This window comes from Salmo trutta, chromosome 3, assembly GCF_901001165.1.
Source record: "Salmo trutta chromosome 3, fSalTru1.1, whole genome shotgun sequence".
NCBI classification, from domain to species: Eukaryota; Metazoa; Chordata; class Actinopteri; order Salmoniformes; family Salmonidae; genus Salmo; species Salmo trutta.
In genome coordinates, this window is record NC_042959.1 from 32,973,812 (window position 1) to 32,993,989 (window position 20,178).

The 20,178-nt window shown below is 43.3% G+C and overlaps 1 pseudogene; it reads left to right on the forward strand.

Annotated features, from left to right (window-relative positions):
* The first annotated feature begins 13,491 nt into the window (after positions 1-13,491).
* Positions 13,492-19,073, forward strand: LOC115173454 (neuronal acetylcholine receptor subunit alpha-9-II-like; annotated as a pseudogene).
* The last annotated feature ends 1,105 nt before the right edge of the window (positions 19,074-20,178 follow it).

A 20,178-nucleotide genomic window follows, 5' to 3' on the forward strand; every position in this document is an offset into this window, starting at 1 on the left:
AAATCCACACTAGTTAACCCTGGCCAATTTGCTGTGTACCATACAATATACTGCTGGTTCACTCAGACTCCCTTCTATTCTTCTACTCTCTGCTCAATGAAAATCCCAGAAAATAGTCATTTGAAAGTTTATATCTTTGCCATGATTTCTTTCTATGTCAATACTATACAAAAGCTCTGACCAAGTCCTTGAGGCTGATACGTAAAGCTTATTAAAGAGCAGTGATACTATCAAGAGCAGTGCACGGGTTTCTTGTTTTTTCTAATCTTATTCAACTGTTACTATGCACCTGCAACAAAGATAGCGCAGATGTGCGATTGCCTTTTTGAATTTTGAAGTACTGTACATGTAAAATGATTAAAACCTCTTAAATGTAACTACATGTAATATTAAATGTACCAGTCAAAAGTTTGGTCACAACTACTCATTCAAGGGTTTTTCTTTATTTTTACTATCTTCTACATTCTAGAGTAATAGTGAAGACATCAAAACTAGAATATATCACATATGGAATCATGTAGTAACCCAAAAAGTGTTAAGCAAATCAAAATATATTTGATATTTTAAATTCTTCAAAGTAGCCACCCTTTGCCTTGATGACGGCTTTGCACACTCTTGGGATTCTCTCAACCAGCTTCACGAGGAATGCTTTTCTAAGAGTCTTGAAGGAGTTCCCACATATGCTGAGCACTTATTGGCTGCTTTTCCTTCACTCTCTGCGGTCCAACTCATCCCAAACCATCTCAATTTGGTTGAGGTCGGGTGATCTGATGTAGGTCAAATAGCCCTTACACAACCTGGAGGTGTGTTGTGTCATTGTCTTGTTGAAAAACAAATGATAGTCCCACTAAGCGCAAACCAGATGGAATGGCGTAGAGCTGCAGAATGCTGTGGTAGCCATGCTGGTTAAGTGTGCCTTGAATTCTAAAGAAATCACAGACAGTGTCACCAGCAAAGCACCCCTACACCATCACACCTCCTCCTCCATGCTTCACGGTGGGAAACACACATGCAGAGATCATCCATTCACCTACTCTGCGTCTCACAAAGACATGGCGGTTGTAACCAAAAATCTCAAATTTGGACTCATCCGACCAAAGGACAGATTTCCACCGGTCTAATGTCCATTGCTCTTTTCTTGGTCCAAGCAAGTCTCTTCTTCTTTAGTAGTGGTTTCTTCGCAGCAATTTGACCATGGCGGCCTGATTCACGCAGTCTCCTCTGAACAGTTTATGTTCAGATGTGTCTGTTACTTGAACTCCGTGAAGCATTTATTTGGGCTGCAATTTCTGATATCTTCTGTATACCATCCCTACCTTGTCACAACACAACAGATTGGCTCAAACGCATTAAGAAGGAAACAAATTAACTTTTGACAAGGCACACCTGTTAATTGAAATGCATTCCTGGTGACTACCTCATGAAGCTGGTTGAGAGAATGCCAAGAGTGTGCAAAGCTGTTATCAAGGCAAAGGGTGGCTACTTTGAAGAATCTCAAATATAAAATATATTTTGATTTGTTTAACACTTTTTTGGTTACTACATGATTCCATATGTGTTATTTCATAGTTTTGATGTCTTCAATATTATTCTACAATGTAGAAAATAGTAAAAATAAAGAAAAACCTTTGAATGAGTAGGTGTGTCCCAACTTTTGACTGGTACTATATATGCTTTCTAAATATAGTATAATCAAATTAGCAAACCACTAACTATAGGATTTCACCTTCCTTATAACTGTAAAATACATATTTGTATGTTTAGTGTTGGAGAAAATGTGCATATTTTCTAAAGATCTCTCTTGATCAAAACATCTGTGAACATCACACAGAGCTCTAGCTTGGCTTCCTGAACTTGTTAGGAACTTGCCTTTCATCACATATTAATCTTGTCCATCTATGACAAAACAGAAAGTGTTTTTTGTTTAAAATCTATGAATTATTTTAGATGAATGGCTATAAGTCGATCTCTGAATGTGCTATAGTGATGAAACCACTCTCTCCTGCTGCGCTTCAATGTATTGCAGGCATGTGCTTTGTCAGTGGCTGTGACATAGGGTTCAGCCAGGAGTTGATGGACAGTCGGAAGAATGAATTAAATGGTAGGACGTACATCCATGCTTCAAGTGGTTTCAGATTTCACATCCTACGTAAAACAGGGAACTTTACATCTAAGAGGTTTTTAAGGAATGCCAGATACATGTCCAAATATTCCCATATAGGTACATTTTAAAACAAACTCCTGATGTTTAAGTTAAAAAGCAAGTAAACACTAACGCTCAGGCACTATTTAAAATAAAGAACAAAATACAATTAAAAAGCTTATTCAGATTCAGTAGGGTTCTAGAATCCTTCTTTCCTTCTGTTACAAAACCCCTAACCTGACGTAGCAGGCGTAATAGAAACGTCTGAAACTAGATCCCTACATACTGGTTATGAGGAGAACAAAAAAACTGTTGGGGGAGGTTCTCTTCTGCATTGTTAAACCAATCCAGTAAATGTGAAGGAGGAGTTAAGATGGAGTGTCGCCTTCTAAAGGTCCAAATGCGGAAGTCGTGTCACCGGCTCTCTCTCCATTTCCCCTGAAAACCAGAACATCCGATTGTTGGGGTCTCGGCAGAGGCTACGAAACCGCTTAACTAGCGTTGTTTTCGTGCTGCTGTTCTGTTTGCTGCTACTTTGCTCCCTGCCAAACCTTTTGCTTTTTACTTTTAATAGCCGTTTTAATCAAACTCTGTATTTAACAAGTTTACCAACGTCTTAATTTTTTTCCTCACTCAACTTTTTTCATTCAACTTTATCACCCCGGACACTTTATCTGGAAATAGATCTGCAGGACCACCACCAGCTAATAAAGTTAGCTACAGTACCTTCAGAAAGTATTCATACCCCTTGACTTGTTCTACATTTTGTTGTGTTACAGCCTCGATTCAAAATGATTACAAAAAAATAAACGATTCTCACCAATCAACACACAATACACCTTAATAACAAAGTGAAAACATGTTTTTAGAAGTGTTTGCAAATGTATTGAAATAATTACAGAAATCTAATTTACATAAGTATTCACACCCCTGAGTCAATACATGTTAGAATCACCTTTGGCAGCGATTACAGCTGTGAGTCTTTCCTGGGTAAGTCAAAGAGCTTTGCACACCTGGATTGTACAATATATGCACATTATTATTTTTTAAATTCTTCAAGCTCTGTCAAGTTGGTTGTTGATCATTGCTAGGCAGCCATTTTCAAGTCTTGCCATAGATTTTCAAGCTGATTTAAGTAAAAACTATAACTAGGCCACTCAGGAACATTGAATGCAACTCCAGTGTATATTTGGCCATGTGTTTTGGGTTATTGTCCTACTGAAAGGTGAATTTTTCTCTGTCTGTTGGAAAGCAGACTGAACCAAGTTTTTCTCTAGGATTTTGCCGGTGCTTAGCTCTGTTCCATTTCTTTTTATCCCCCCAAAAAACTCCCTAGTCCTTACAGATGATAAGCATACCCATAACATGATGCAGCCACCACCATGCTTGAAAATATGAAGAGTGGTACTCAGTGATGTGTGTATGATTTGCCCCAAACATAACGCTTTGTATTCATTACATAAAGTTCATTTCTTTGCCACATTTTGTGCAGTTTTACTTTGGTGCCTTATTGCAAACAGGATGCATGTTATGGAATATTTTTATTCTGTACAGGCTTCCTTTGTTTCACTCTGTCATTTAAGTTAGTATCGTGGAGTAACTACAATGTTGTTGATCCATCCTCAGTTTTCTCCCATCACGGCCATTAAACTCTAAACTGTTTTAAAGTTACCATTGGCCTCATGGTGAATTCCCGGAGCAGTTTCCATCTACCAATAGTTTCCCTTCTTTGCAAGCCATTGGAAAATCTCCCTGGTCTTTGTGGTTGAATCTGTGTTTGAAATTCACTGCACGACTGAGGGACCTTACAGATACTGTAATTGTATGTGTGGGGTACAAAGATGAGGTAGTTATTCAAAAATCATGTTAAACACTATTATTGCACACGGAGAGAGTCCATGCAACTTATGTGACTTGTTAAGCAGATTTTTATTCCTGATCTTATTTAGGCTTGCCATAACAAAGGGGTTGAATACTTATTGACTCAAGACATTTCAGTTTTTCATTTGAAATTGATTTGTAAAAATGTCTAAAAACAAAATTCCACTTTGGCGTTATGGGGTATTGTGTGTATGACATAAAATTTATATTTCATCTATTTTAAATTCAGGCTGTAACACAACAACATTTTGAAAAAGTCAAAAGGTGTGAATACTTTCTGAAGGCACTGAAAGTAACAATATGCCTTCTCATTGCAGTTGCAGTATTCATAATATTCAGGAGAACTATCGCCTTATGGCGAGGATAGCCGAGTTGCAAGCCCGGCTTCAGACGGAATCGTTTGGAAAGGATGAAACAGCGTCTGTGCCACCAGTAAGTACAGGCAGTAGTGTTAATCCCCCCGCACACTCCCTGCAGCCGGACAATTTTCTCACAGCTTCTGGAAAGAAATGCTGTCAGCATGCTCAACCGGTGTTGCTCATTCAGCCGATATAAACTTTCAACTGGGTTTCCCCACTAAGCAATGAGTTGGAGTCAGAGCCCGAGACTTCTGAGGTCTCTCCTCCACCCGTTACGGGGTCGGAGCCACCGAAGCCTCCAACCATAAGCTCTGAGAAATGGAAAACCCTAGTCATTGGCGACTCCATTACATGCAATATTAGACTTACAAATAATCATCCAGCGATCGTACATTGTTTATCAGGTACCAACGATGTTAGGATGAAACCGTCAGCGGTCACCAAGCTCAACCTAGCTTCAGCATGTAACTTAGCTAGAAAGATGTGTTGGCATCGAGTAATTGTCTCTGCGGGGAGTGATGAGCAGACTCTCACAACTCAATCGCTGGTTGAAAACGGTTTATTTTCCCCTCCCAAAATATAGAATTTGAAGATAATTAGGCCTCTTTCTGCTGAAGTGACAGACTCCATCCTAGCTGGAGGGGTGCTCTCATTTTATCTATTAACATAGACAGGGCTCTAACTCCTCTAGTTCCAGAATGAGATAGGGTTCAGGGCAGGCAGCAGGCTGTTAGCCAGCCTGCCAGCTTAGTGGAGTCTGCCCCTAGCACAGTCAGTGTAGTCAGCTCAGTTTTCCCCATTGAGACCGTGTCTGTGCCTCGAGCCAAATCAGGCAATGCTAAACATGACAGTGTTTTCCATAGCAATCTCACTGGAATAAAGACCTCGATTCCTGTCATTAATGAAAGAAATTGTGATTCTACTGCATATCTCAAAATGGGACTACTTAATGTGAGATCCCTCACTTCCAAGGCAGTCATATTCAATGAACTAATCGCTGATCATAAACTTGATGCGACTGGCCTGACTGAAACATGGCTTAAGTCTGATGAATTTACTGCACTAAATTAGGCCTCTCCTCCTGGTTACACTAGTGACCATATCCCTCGCAATCCCGCAAAGGCAGAGCTGTTGCTAACATTTATGACAGAAAATGTCCATTTACAAAAACAAAAAAAGACTGCGTATTCGTCTTTTGAAGTTCTTGTCAGGGAATCTACACAGCCTACTCAATCACTTTTTATAAATGCTGTTTACAGGCCTTCTTGGCCATATAAAGGGTTCATCACTGAGTTCCCTGAATTTCTATCGGACCTCTCAGTCATGGCAGATAATATTCACATTTTTGGTGACTTCAATATTCACATGGAGAAGTCCACAGACCCACTACACAACATCAACTCATTAGGTTTTGTCCAACATGTCTCAGGACCCACGCATTTCCACAATCATACCCTGGATCTAGTTTTGTCCTGTGGAATAGATATTGTCGATCTAAATGTTTTTCCTCATCATCCTGGACTATCAGACTACCATCTTATTACGTTTGCAATCGCAACAAATAATTTGCTTAGACCCTAACCAAGGATTCTCAAAAGCAACGCTATATATTTTTCAACAACCCAAAGATTCCTAGATGCCCTTCCAGACTCCCTCCACCTACCTGAGGACATCTGAGTACAAAAATCAGTTAATCCCCAAACTGAGGATCTAAACTTAACCTTGCGTAATACCCTAGATGCAGTCTCACCGCTAAAAACAAACTTGTCACAAGATGCTAGCTCCCTGGTATACAGAAAATACCCGAGCCCTGAAGAAAGCTTCCAGAAAATTGGAACGGAAATGGCACTCCACCAAACTGTAAGTCTTCCGACTAACTTGCAAAGACAGTACCGCACAATATTGAAAAGCTCTCACTCCTACTCGATCAGCCTACTTTTCCAACCTGATTGAGGAGAATAAAAACAATCCATCAATTATTTTTGATACTGTCGCAAAGCTAACTAAAAATCTGAATTCCCCAAGTGAAAATGGCCTTCACTTCAGCAGTGATGACTTCATGAAGGTGAGCAGCATACCACCATGCATCCCACTGCTGGCTTGCCTCTGAAGCTAAGGAGGGTTGGTCCAGGATGGGAGACCAGATGCTGCTGGAAGTGGTGTTGAAGGGTCAGTAGGAGGCAATGCCCCAGGGCTGTGATTGGGGACATTACCCTGCGTAGGGTGCTGTCTTTCAGATGGGACGTTTAAACGGGTGTCCTGACTCTCTGTGGTCACTGAAGAGCCAATCGCACTTATCGTAAGAGTTAACCAGTGTCCTGGCTAAATTCCCAATCTGGCCCTCATACCATCATGGCCACCTAATCATCCCCAACTTCCAATTGGCTCATTCATTGCACTTTCTTCTCCCATATAATTATTCCCCAGCTCGTTGCTGTAAATGAAAACGTGTTCTCAATCAATTTACCTGGTAAAATAAGGGTTAAATAATAATGTAATTCTCGATAAATTCACAAAAATAGTAATGGCCTCTAAACCTTTGAACGGTCTACTGGACCATATTCCAACTAAGGTACTGAAAGAGCTACTTCCTGTGCTTGGCCTTCCTATGTTGAACGTCATAAACGTCTCCCTATCCTATGGATGTGTCCCAAACTCACTAAAAGTGGCAGTAAAAAAGCCAAACCTCGACCCGGAAATCTTTTACTATCGGCCTATATGGAATCTCCCATTCCTCTCAAAAACGTTAGAAAAGCTGTTGCTCACTGCCTTCCTAAAGACAAATAATGTATACGAAAAGCTCCAGTCTGGTTTTAAGACCCCATCATAGTACTGGGACCGCACTCGTGAAGGTGGTAAATGACCTTACAATGGCGTCAGACCAAGGCTCTGCATCTGTTTCCATGCTCCTAAACCTTAGTGGCGCTTTCGACACCATCAATCACCACATTCTTTTGGAGATATCAGAAACCGTAATTGGTCTACTCGGACAGGTTCTTGCCTGGTTTAGATCTTATCTGTCGGAAATATATCAGTTTGTCTCTGTGGATGGTTTGTCCTCTGACAAATCAATGGTAAGTTTCAGTGTTCTTCAAGCTTCCGTTCTATGACCACCATTGTTTTCACTATATATGCTACCTCTTGGTGATGCCATTAGGAAACACAATGTCAACTTTCACTGGTATGCAGACGACACACAGATATACATTTCTATAAAACATGGTGAAGCCCCAAAATGATCTATCCTGGAAGCCTGTGTTTCAGACATAAGGAAGTGGATGTTGGCAAATGTTTTACTTTTGAAGTCGGACCAAACAGAAATGCTTGTTCTAGGTCCCAAGAAACAAAGAGATCTGCTGATCTGGCAATGAATCTCCATGGTTGTACAGTCGCCTCAAATAAAACTGAAAGACCTTGGCGTTACTCTTTTTTCCATCTTAGTAACATCACAAAAATCCAAAATATTTGTCCAAAAACGATGCAGAAAAGCTAATCCCTGCTTTTGTCACTTCAAGATGAGACTACTGCAATGCTCTAGTCTCCGGCTACCCAGATAATGCTCTAAATAAACTTTGGCTAGTGCTAAATACAACTGCTAGAATCTTGACAAGAACCAAAACATTTGATCATATTACTCCAGGGCTGGCATCCTGTTAAGGCTTCATTTCAAGTTTTTACTGTTAACCTACAAAGCATTACATGGACTTCCTCATACCCATCTCTCCGATTTGGTCCTGCCGTACATACCTACATGTACGCTACAGTCACAAGACGCATTCCTCATTATTGTTCATAGAATTTCCAAGTAAACAGCTGAAGGTAGGGCTTTCTCCTAGAGAGTTCAATTTTTATGGAATGGTCTTCCGATCCATGTGAGAGACGCAGACTCGGTCTCAACCTTTAAGTCTTTACTGAAGACTCAGCTCTTCAGTAGGTCCTATGATTGAGTGTAGTCTGGCCCCCGGGTGCGAAGGTGAACTGCAAGGCATTGGAGTGATGAACCACTCGGCTGGCTCCCCTCTCTCTGCCTCTGACCCTGTTATAAGGGCTGAGTCATTGGCTTGCTCGCGCTCTCCCATGCTATTCCTAGGAAGGGTGCACCACCTCATACCAGGCAATTTGAGTGGGTTGAGTCACTGACGTGATCTTCCTGTTGGGCTTTGCGCCCCTTGGGCTCGTGTGGTGGGGGAGATCTTCGTGGTCTCCTTCATTAGATTGAGAAAATTCCAACTAGCCTCTACATCAGCACAAAACACTGCTGGCTCAAATGACCCCATAGTCAAAATCAATAGGCTAAACAGAACTAATAAATCGACTGACAAAAGTCACAGTTAGCCATTAGCTCACTGATAACCAACCTATACATGCATGCATGCGTTCCAAGATTCAGAGATATCAATTTTTTACCAGGCAAAACCAAATCAGCATGCCATGCACAAAAGCTACAAACCATAGCCACAGTTAGCCACTAGCTTAGCACTAACACACCCTGATTTACCAAAACTAAGTACCATAGCAACCATTAGCCACAAGCCTAGCGCTAACACAAATGCACGTGCCACAGACTCCAAACTGGGTAATGTAATCCTGCAAACAGCACTAACAAAAGCTGCCAAAACAGTCAACACAAAATGTTCCGGCCCACGAGCAAAACACCTTATCAGCCTTACAGTAGCTACCTGTGACTACCTTCACGGGTGCGGCCACACCAAACATTTCTGTTGACCAAAAAAACATGAGCTATCTTGCTAACTAGCAAACTGAAACTCACATTAGCGCTATTGCAAACCTCACCTATCATGCTAGCTCAACACAAACACCTGCTCCAAACTTTCTCAACAAATGCACAACCACATTACTGAACCATACCCCTTAAAAACCACCCAGATTAAAACCACAAATGCCAACTTTTACGCTGTACAAGCTCCCATAGGTTATGATACCCATAAATATCCTACGGATATTGTTGCACTTGCTTTGTCTAGTGGTCCTGTAACTTGAATGAATGTGTGCATTTATAGTGCATTCGGAAAGTATTCAGACCCCTTGAATTTTTACACATTTTGTTACGTTAACAGCCTTATTCTAATTTTGATTAAATGAATACAAATTCTCATGAATCTACACACAATACCCCACAATGACAAAGTGAAAACAGGTTGTAGACATTTTTGCAACTTTATTAAAAAGAAAAAACTGAAATACCTTATTTACATAAGTATTCCGACCCTTTGCTATGAGACTCGAAATTGAGCTCAGGTGCATCCTGTTTCAATTGATCATCCTTGAGATGTTTCTACAACTTGTTTGGAGTCCATCTGTGGTAAATTCAATTGATTGGACATGATTTGGAAAGGCACACACCTGTCTATATAAGATCCCACAGTTGACAGTGCACGTCAGAGCAAAAACCAAGCCATGAGGTCAAAGAAATTGTCCGTAGAGCTCCGAGACAGGATTGTGCCGAGGCACAGATCTGGGGAAGGGTACCAAAAAATGTCTGCAGCATTGAAGGTCCCCAAGAACACAGTGGCTTCCATCATTCTTAAATGAAAGAAGTTCAGAACCACCAAGACTCTTCCTAGAGCTGGCCCCCCGGCCAAACTGAGCAATCGAGGGAGAAGGGCCTTGGTCAGGGAGGTGACCAAGAACCCAATGGTCACTCTGACAGAGCTCCAGAGTTCCTCTGTGGAGATGGAAGATCCTTCCAGAAGGACAACCATCTCTGCAGCACTCCATCAATCAGGCCTTTATGGTAGAGTGGCCAGACGGAAGCTATTCCTCAGTAAACGATACATGACAGCCCGCTTGGAGTTTGCCAAAAGGCACTTAAAGGACTCAGACCACGAGAAACAAGATTCTCTGGTCTGATGAAACCAAGATCTTTGGCATGAATGCCAAGTGTCACATCTGGAGGAAACCTGGCACCATCCCTACAGTGAAGCATGTTGGTGGCAGCATAATGCTGTGGGGATGTTTTTCAGCGGCAGGGACTGGGAGAGTCAGGATTGAGGGAAAGATGAACGGAGCAAAGTACAGAGAGATCCTTAATGAAAACCTGCTCCAGAGTGCTCAAGACATCAGACTGGGGCGAAGGTTCACCTTCCAACAGGACAACGACCCTAAGCACACAGCCAAGACAATGAAGGAGTGGCTTTTTGACAGGTCTCTGAATGTCCTTGAGTGGCCCAGCCAGAGCCCGGACTTGAACCTGATCGAACATCTCTGGAGACACCTGAAAATAGCTGTGCAGCGACGCTCCCCATCCAACCTGACAGAGCTTGAGAGGATCTGCAGAGAAGAATGGGTGAAACTCCCAAAATACAGGTGTGCCAAGCTTGTAGCATCATACCTAAGAAGAGTTGAGGCTGTAATCACTGCCAAAGGTGCTTCAACAAAGTACTGAGTAAAGGGTCGGAATACTTATGCAAATGTGATAACATTTGTGCAAACATTAAAAAAAACAGTTTTTGGTTTGTCATTATGGGGTATTGTGTGTAGATTGATGAGGGATACAAAAAAAATATCAATTTTAAAACATGGCTGTAATGCAACAAAATGTGGAAAATTCAAGGGGTCTGGATACTTTCTGAATGCACTGTATGTGAGAAACCAGCGTTTGAGGACCGTGCTAAATGCTCATGTGCCCAGGGAGACAGCAACCTTACCTTTGTCCAAGGCCAGCTCTGTCTCACTTGACCTCTTGGTTAGCCAGTCCAAGCGGATTATTATTTGTTCAGCTGCAAACTGGGACACTGACTGACGATCACCTTAATTGGCAATACCTAATGTGCTTATCAGCCAGGCTCAACACCTGGAAAAGGTTTGCTGCTGCCCCCTGGGGGAATAGAGGGTGGAAGTGTAACCTGGATAGTGTGTTTGTCTATATCCTGACACCTTCCCCCCATATCATAACACTTGCAAAGAATCATCAAAGAACCCTTTCTTCGAAAAACTATTCTTAGGATGAAAATGGTTCTTGGTAAAATCCTACCCCTCCACAAAGAACCCTTTTGGAACCCATTTTTCTAAGAGTGTACTGTGTCTGTGGACTCTGGAGTCAAGCCTCAGCACCCCTTTCGCGACACCATGCAAACTCCCCTGCTGCACAACAACAGCTGCTATCAAGCTACAGACGTACCCAGCCTCAGGTTTCCTAAACTTGTTTTGTACCTCCCCTTTTCAACCTGATGAATATCTCTCCCCTGGCACACCACCAACTCTCCTGACAGAGTTGAGACAAGCTAAGGCATTTAGCCTCAAGGTATAGGTCCAATGATACTCAGTAATCTGAGAAGAGATCTGAGTGAATGTCTGGGTGGTAACAGCTTACCCAGCTAGCGCATAAGGTTCTGAGAACCATATGTTTCTTAGAGCCTGGTGAGAGTGTGGTTGTCCTATGGCTATTTTGCGTTCAACCTTCCCATGATATTTCCTACAGGTTTCCTCATGTGGCCTGCCGAGCGCCGCAGCGGTCTAAGGCACTGCATCGCATTGCTTGAGGCGTCACTACAGACCTGGGTTCGATCCCAAGCTGTGTCACAGGGGATTTTCTTGCCCCATCACGCTCTAGCAACTCCTTGTAGTAGTCCGTGCACCTGCAAGCTGACCTCGGTCGCCAGCTGGACGGTGTTTCCTCCAACAAATTGGTGCAGCTAGCTTCCGGGTTAACCGAGCAGTGTGTCAAGAAGCAGTGCGGCTTGGCAGGGTCGTGCTTCGGAGGACGCATGGCTCTTGACCTTTGCCTCTCCCGAGTCCTTAGGGGAGTTGCAGCGATGGGACAAAACTGTAACTACCAATTGGGGAGAAAAAAGGGTAAAAGTATGAAAATAATAATAAAAAGGTTTCCCCATGGTCCTAAAGTCATGTTCCTAAATTGTTCAGAGAATGTTAAGAAACAACATTCTTCTGTGGGAATTTCAGTACTTCAGCATAACATTTTCTACAGGTTTTCTTATGGTTCTATTTGAAGTCATTTTCTGAGAACATTAAGAAAACCTTCCATAAAAAAACACAAGAAAACATTAGTAACAATCAAAGAATGTTCTAAGAATGTTATTTTAAAACATATACATTCCTTTCTCAGCGTCAACAAAACTCTCTCTATCCTCTGTCTTGTTCAGTGTGTTCAGGTGCTTGTTTCCTTTGAAATAGGGTCTGTTTGAATAGACTAAAATGAACAGCTTTAAATGAGTAAAAACAAAAAACAAACATGGCATCCTTGTGGCACAGTGGACTAACTCCATGGATAGAGAGCAGAGATAGGTTCAAATCTCACTGCCATACCGCAATAAAAAATGAATGTGTTTGCATGATTAATGCCTAAGCAAATTAATGTATATCTGTGCTTGGAGTTAAAAACAATTTACCTAAGCTAGCAGTGTAATTAAAAGTCTTATTAAACGTTCTCAGAATGTTATTTATAACCTAGAATTTCCATTCTCAGAATGTTAATCAGACCACCCAGGAAAACTTTCAGGGAACCATTGAAACATTTTCTCAGAACCTCCCTGCAACCAAAAAATGTACATTCCCAGAAATGTTTCACTTCTGTTCTTGAACGTTTAGAAAACTTTCAGTTTTAACGGTCACGAAACATATGGCTTCGTTCCCAGAACCAATGGGAAACCAAAAACGTACGTTCCCACAACTTCCAAGGAACCAAATGTGCTAGTTAGGTAGGTTCCAGGTTGATGTTTTCTGAAGACAACTGTGTGTCTTGGACTTTAATACCCTCATAAGAACACATCTACTGGTTTTACCACCCAGATATAATCCTCTACCATCTCTTCCCTCGGTGCCCTATTACCCAGGTCCCCTGAGGGTCCTCCAAGACAACCAACCTCCACATCCAGAGAATTGTAGGCTATAACCATTTGACTACCACAGCATCCATGACCATAAAACCACACAATAATTCCTATGCCATATCCAAACCAGATACCCATGCAATTATGTTTGAAGACTGTTGATCCACTATTATATTGACTGAATCTTCTGCATTCATCTCATATGACCCACAGCCTGTTGCAGGCCCGCGAGCCCACCTGCCAAGCGTTTGATTGACAGCTGAATAGATCCTTTGTGCACTGAGCCGATGCTCGGAGGGCATCTTGTTTCTCTCGGTCTGCGCGTGCTACGTGATAGCTGGGGTCCTATTCCGTGTCTGAGCGGCCATGCAGCCTCCTCTGCCAAGCAATAAGCGCTGCCCTGAAGCGCGAAGAGGACGAACGGAAATTAAAGGATGTGATCAGCAATTGAGTTCAATTGGGGTTGAATGGACATCATGTAAACCTGAATGGATTTAAACCAAGGAGTGGTAATTTATTTTGCTCCAACGTCCTCCAGTTTCCTTCTGGACTTATTCATCCAAAATGCAGAAGATGGTTCCAGTTGTGTGCTTTGCGACGATGTTGCTCCAGGGTAAGTCAGTGGCACTTGTGCTGTACTTTGGACATTTTTTGGAAAGCTTTAGGAGTTTAGTCTATGGAAATCTAAAGATTATATTTCTATATGTCTCATTTTCTATACTATTACCAGTCAATTTTTTTCTGACCTAGATCAACATTTTTGCTTTTATAGTTCACAACATAAAGGATTTTTATAAATCTAAGTGCGCTCATTTTACACATTGGATTGTTCGCAGAGGTGGAAAAAGTATTCAGTTGTCATACTTGAGTAAATGTAAAGATACCTTAATATAAAATGACTCAAGTAAAAGTGAAAGTAACCGAGTAAAATACTACTTGAGTAAAAGTCTAAAAGTATCACATTTTAAATGTACTGTACTTAAGTACAGTGGTGGAAAAAGTACTCAATTGTCATACTTGAGTAAAAGTACAAAGTAAAAGTAAATGCTACACATCAAATTCCTTATATTTGGCAAACCAGACGGTACAATTTCTTTTTTTTATAACTTTTTTTGACAGCCATGCATGGGCACACTCCAACACTCAGACATAATTTACAAAGGAAGCATTTATGTTTAGTGAGTCCACCAGATCAGAGGCAGTAGGGATGACCGGGGACATTCTCCTGATAAATGTGTGAATTTGTCCTTTTTACTTTACTGCTAAGCTTTCAAATTGTAACTAGAACTTTTGGGTGCCAGGGAAAATATATGGAGTTAAAAGTACATCATTTTCTTTAGGAATGTAGTGAAGTAAAAGTAAAGTAATCAAAAATATAAATAGTAAAGTAAAGTACAGATACTCCAAAATCTACTTAAGAAGTACTTTAAAGTATTTTTACTTAAAGTACTTTACACCACTGATTGTTCGGCATGCCCCTTGGGCACTTCGACCCATGCATCACACATTCTCCAGACCATACTCTCTCCAAACAAGGTCATCCTTTAATTGGTGCTCAGGTGGATTAAATGGGGTAGCTGTGGAGGGGGGCTTGAACCAGCATTCCATGGGGACAATATCATGCCACCTGTGCCGTTAAGGCTTGACCCCTCAGAGTCTACACCTATAAAGGGAGACTGCAACAAATAACTTCTATATTCTCCTATCGCAGTGGCTCACTCGGCTCAGGGCCGGTACGCTCAACAGCTGCTCACCGACCTGATGGAGAACTACTCAAACGCCCTGCGGGCCGGTGGAGGACACAGACAAAGCCCTGAACGTCACCCTGCAGATTACTCTCTCCCAGATCAAAGACATGGTGAGTCTCAGAGATTACTGACTGTGTCTCGACGATGAGCAGAGCACCACTGGCAATCTATGACTGGCTTTTCTCACAATAAGGCTTTGTCAAAATGTAATCCTTGATCAAATAATGAGGATAACTCTTCTGAACGATATTGTAGAGAGAGATCATGTACTTTTGATCATAAAGCATTGTGAGAGAAAGGCATCAATTGCCAGTGCTACTCTGTTCATTGGTAAGACAGTATAGTCTGTATATAGTGTAAAGTCAGTCATCTCTGTGACTCACCTGGTCTTTTACCCAAGCATGAAAGGCATATGTACTGTATCTTTAACATGCATCCGGACAGGGCAGATAGGTCCGCCAAGATGCCCTCACTGTATTAGTTACCCAGTTGATTGTATTGGTTCCTCTGTGCATAAGAATCAGAATCACCTTTATTCGCCAAGTACATTTACACATACCCGGAATTTGCCTTAGTGAGAAGGTGCTGCCAGCAATAGACAATAATTAAACAGAATACAGACACAAGTCCAGATGGACATCATACAGAATATACAATATCGGAACAGTGACTATAAACCAAAACTCTGTAGCATAGGCTGATTACAGTGGCAATACACCATTTACAGAGGGGATCTATCTACATAAGTAGAGGAAGGGATGTTGCCATGGTGAATATATACAGTGTTGTGCGGAGGTGCACATAGTGCAAATGCAATTGAGTGCAGATTAGTATTAGAGGTCACTGATGACAAGGTGCAGTAGTCAGCTAGGAGGTCTGAGAGACGTCAGACCTCCTACTGTACAGGCTTACAGTTACTCAGCCGTCTCCTGTTTCAGTCCAGCGGAGGCTCAAACTCTCCTTCTGTGTGTCTGTGTGTCTGACTAAGTAACTAAGTGTATCTTGTCCGGTGCACTCCGAAGAGAGATGAGACATCTGTCCTACTGCCTTCATCCTCGTCTCTGTGATGATGTCCTCCTGCCACTTGGAAACACAGACAGACTCATTACGCGTGTGTGACCTGTGTGTGTGTGTGTGTGTGTGTGTGTGTGTGTGTGTGTGTGTGTGTGTATCTGAGTGTGTGTGTAGTGAATGTTCCTTTACTCTCCTTGGTTCCCTGCTTTGGTTAAGCAGTGCATCAGGTTCTGGTAGGGAGACTCCCTAAACCCCAGCTGGGTCTGGATTTCACTGTGTCTGACAGCCAGTCTGAGACTTTAGTGGGTTATTGAGTGACAGAGAGAGAGCGAGAGGAAGAGTGAGAGAAATAGAGAGAGAGAGAGAAATAGAGATCGAGAAAGGGAGAGAAGAGAGAGAGAGAAAGAGAGAGAGAGAGGAAGAGAGAGAGGAAGAGTGAGAGAGAGAGAGAGAGAGAGAGAAGAGAGAGAGAGAGAGAGAAGAGAGCGAGAGAGAGAAAGAGAGAGAGAAAGAGAGAGAAAGAGAGAGAAAAAGAGAGAGAGAGATACACATGTACAGTAGTATATTGCCCTTACCTGTGTGTGTGTGTGTGTGTGTGTGTGTGTGTGCGTGCGTGCGTGCGTGCGTGCGTGTGTGTGTGTGTGTGCGTGTGTGTGTGTGAACCTGCATCTCTATGTTTATTACTGTGCCTATGTATGCAGGACGAGAGGAACCAGGTATTGATAGCGTACCTGTGGATCCGGCAGACGTGGCACGATGCCTACCTGAGGTGGGACAAGGAGGACTACGATGGCCTGGAGGTCATACGGATCCCCAGCAGCCTGGTGTGGAGGCCTGACCTCGTCCTCTATAACAAGTACGCCCGTACGTCACACAGATATATACAGCCACAGTACCATGGTATCGGAATGACTTATACTATCTAGAATCAGCCTCATTCACAATAACTGTTGGTCCATGAATCGGTCATGTATTAATGCTAAGTATATATACATATTGAGGAAGATGGTCCCATACACTTATACTATAGTAATGACATGGTAAGGCGGCAGGTGGCCTAGTGGTTAAGCGAGTTGGGCCAGTAAACCGAAAGGTTGCTGGTTCGAATCACCGAGCTGACTAGGTGAACGATCTGTCGATGTGCACTTGAGCAAGGCACTTAACCCTAATTGCTCCTGCAAATCACTCTGACTAAAATGTCAAAGGTAATAGCCATGTTATTACAGGTACTAGTTTCCCTGTTCCTCCTCAGGGCGGATGATGACTTCTCAGGGCCGATAGACACCAACGTGGTGCTGCGCTATAATGGGGAGATAACATGGGATGCTCCGGCCATCACCAAGAGCTCCTGTGTGGTGGACGTGTCCTACTTCCCCTTCGACAGCCAGGAGTGCAACCTCACCTTCGGCTCCTGGACATACAATGGAAACCAGGTATACAGGATGGGCATACATCCACAGACGATATATATAAATATATATAAAAAAATGTATTGAACCTTATTTAACTAGGCAAGTCAGTTAAGAACAAATTCTTATTTACAATGACGGCCTACACCGGCCAAACCCGGACGGCGCTGGGCCAATTGTGCGCCGCCCTGTCCTACTGCTTCAGACTGCCCTACCGCAGACAGGCAGACACACACATTCCTCGGTGTGTGGTGATATCATTCTACCATTATCGATGCAGACAAACTTATTGTGTGTGTGTGTGTGTGTGCGCACTACACATGTCCTGCTAAAACACCGCTATTACGCTCCTATTATATTTCGCCCTCTATTCCTATGTCTCATCCCAGGTTGACATAGCCATGGGCATGGACAGCGGGGACCTGTCTGATTTCGTGGGAGAACGTTGAATGGGAATGCCACGGCATGCCGGCCACCAAGAACGTCATTATGTACGGCTGCTGCTCCGACCCCTACCCTGACATCACGTACAACCGTCCTGCTCCAGCGCCGCTCCTCCTTCTACATCTTTAACCTTCTTCTGCCCTGCTTCCTCATCTCCTTCCTGGCTCCGCTGGGCTTCTACCTGCCGGCTGACTCCGGGAGAAGGTGTCCCTGGGGGTCACCGTGTTGCTGGCCCTGACTGTCTTCCAGCTCATGGTGGCCGAAAGTATGCCGCCGTCCGAGAGTGTGCCGCTTATTGGTGAGCGTGTTCGCATTTTCTCACCCCCCCGTCTCTTAATCTTTCTCTAACTCTCTCACCCGCACACGCACCGCAAATCTCATTCACACGTGACGTCTCATACACGCATGCATCTCATACACGCATACATCTCATACACACATGGCTGTACATGTGCGTGAACTCATTTTTGCCTCTCCTGTATGTCACAGGAAAGTACTACATCGCTACCATGACGATGATCACAGCCTCCACGGCTCTCACCATCTTCATCATGAACATCCATTTCTGTGGGGCCGAGGCCAAACCCGTCCCCCACTGGGCCAAAGTCCTCATCATCGACTACATGTCCAAGATCTTCTTTGTTTACGAGGTGGGAGAGAAACTGTGCCACTGCCACCTCTTCCTCCTCCTCCTCCTCCTCCTCGTCACATATTGGCCAGGACGATGTCCACCAACCCAACTTCAGCCCCCACCACCAGGCCAATGGGAAACCGGGGAGTAACAGCGGGCGAGAGACCCAGTACCCGCCACAAACAACCCAGACCCCAGACTCCTGGACCCCAACGTCACCCCAAGCCCCGACACCAACACCACATCACCAGAGATGAGAAGAACCATCTCTCCCAGCTCCAATACGAGGGCTTTGAGTCCAACAGGAACCTCCCCCTTGGGGGACTGCTGCAAGGAGGCTCCGCCCTGCTGTCCGGAGGATGAAAAGACAGCCGTGGTCGCTGCTGCGGTGGCCCTCAGTAACCTTTGGCCCTGTGTGTTCTGTAGTCACGGCAGCAGCTTACCCGGGGTGGACTCCAAGCTGGTGCTAACGTGGAGTACATTGCCAACTGCTTCCGGGAGCAGAGGGCCACCTGCGCCAAGGGGGCGGAGTGGAAGAGGGTTGCCAAGGTGATGGACAGGTTCTTCATGTGGATCTTTTTCATTATGGTCTTCCTCATGAGCATTCTAATCATCGGCAAGGCGCCATGACAACGCTGGCTACCCACGTGTTGTTATTGGAGGCTGTTCTGCGCACGGTTTCCACAAAGCATCTTAAGGCTAAATTCATCGTTAGAAGCATAGGATCCTATGGTTCTATGATAAAACTTAGCCTTGTGCTTTTGGGAAACTGTGCCCTGTTCTTATGTTCATCAAGAGAGTATTTTCATGTGTATATGTGTGTAATATGTCTTACTGATGGAACTAAGAAGGTGCAATGAGAGATGGCTATTTTGATAGATATCTATGTTATTTCCTAATTTCATTAACCTTATTGGAGTTGTAACATTTCGACCAAACACAATGAACTGCATTGTGGAGGAAAGACTATATCGCACTCTCGTGATCAATGTCCAGATTATCATAAGCACGATCAGTTTACTGAAGTTTGTCAACTCATTTCACTCGTTCTTTTCATATCTGCACAGAAAATACACGTTATATTAAAAAACATAGCAAATACTGTGTATAAGTAAACTCAAATATCACTACAAGTGTATACCATACTGTGTGTGAGTGAACAGCACACACACCAATCATGTCTGTTGTTTCTGAACTCCATACGCCCTCCCCATACTAATATCGCCACGTCTCCCCGCTAAATAAACCAGAAGAACTATCCACGTATTACTCACCAGTCTGAAATCAGACTCCAGGGGTTTCAGCGACAAATGACCCGCTCCGGATCCACACGCCCCGGAATCATTTTCACTTCAAAATCATCCAGTCAATAGTTAATGACTGCTTTGTTTCCAAACAAACAGGCACTGTAAGATGTAAGGTAATATGGAACATAACTTATGCAAACACAATGGTTTGCCCCCTCCAACAACACATACCAAGAGGTTGGTAACCTTCAGGCTGGTGTGTGTGTTGTGTGTTGTGTGTGTGGTGTGTGTGTGTTGTGTGTGTGTGTGTGTGTGTGTGTGTGTGGTGTGTGTGTTGTGTGTGTGTGTGTGTGTGTGTGTGTGTGTGTGTGTGTGTGTGTGTGTGTGTGTGGATACTGTATGTTTGTGTGTGTTGGCAGGAAGTGGTTGGGGTGGTGTGTTTTACTTTGGACTCGCTGCACACCTCATAGAAGTAGTCAACCTCTCAAAGGT